Below are 738 nucleotides of genomic sequence, written 5' to 3' on the forward strand. Positions count from 1 at the left end.
AGGGAGAGCAGTGTCCCTGCTGAAGCAGGAGATTCATGCTGCAACTCATGAGTCAAGGTTAGAAAAAAAGACTTAAGTATGTTTGGAAAATTAACTGGATCTCTCCAGACCATGAAAGCTGTCTTCCTCAAGGCCACCCTCTCTCTGGCTCCTCATCCCCAGAAGACTCAGCAGGAAGTCAGCAATTTGCCTCCAACCCCCTCCCCCTTCTCAATTCCAACTTAAACTCACCAGAGCAAAGACTGTGTTTTCTTCTAAATTCCTCCAAAGTCAGCAGTCGAAAATTGACTCACACCTTCAGATACCAAGAGACCCCGAATCTGTGGAGAGGTGCAAACACAAGCCAGAGGCTAAGTCCTGAGGATTCAGCCAACTATGCTGGTCATCTGGTGAGCTAGTAGAGAAGTGATAGTAGACTTTGTGGGCTGGAACTAAGAAAAAGAAATACAGAACTACCAACCAATGGGGTGGTGCCACATCATTAACTGGGATTTTACCACCAGAGGGTGGCAGTTGCCTTGGGTCAGCTCTGTCTTCCAGGAGCTTGGGACATTTTTCAGAGCTACAGGAACTTGTTAAGTCACTTGTTCAGACTCAGGAAGATACACTTCTCCACACTCAGAGCAGATACAGTAGTGAGCTGCAGAGGGCTCTCTAGCTTCCCCAAGGTCTCCAGGTTATGTATTCTGTGGCTGAACAGCCCTAGTCCTTTCACAGTGCTGATCTGATCCATCCACT

The 738-nt window shown here is 47.6% G+C and overlaps 1 protein-coding gene across 3 annotated transcripts in view; it reads right to left on the minus strand.

Moving 5' to 3' along the window:
- The window catches only part of LOC116102721 (tripartite motif-containing protein 30A-like), a 28271-nt gene extending 27873 nt beyond the window's left edge, over positions 1-398 (minus strand). For all 3 annotated transcript variants that reach the window (XM_031387712.1, XM_031387713.1, XM_031387714.1), the window contains exon 1: positions 232-398. The gene's annotated coding sequence lies outside the window, so the exon portion shown is untranslated. The remainder of the gene's footprint in view (positions 1-231) is intronic.
- Between the last annotated feature and the right edge of the window lie 340 nt (positions 399-738).

Source organism: Mastomys coucha, unplaced genomic scaffold, assembly GCF_008632895.1.
Source record: "Mastomys coucha isolate ucsf_1 unplaced genomic scaffold, UCSF_Mcou_1 pScaffold21, whole genome shotgun sequence".
In the NCBI taxonomy this organism is placed as follows: domain Eukaryota; kingdom Metazoa; phylum Chordata; class Mammalia; order Rodentia; family Muridae; genus Mastomys; species Mastomys coucha.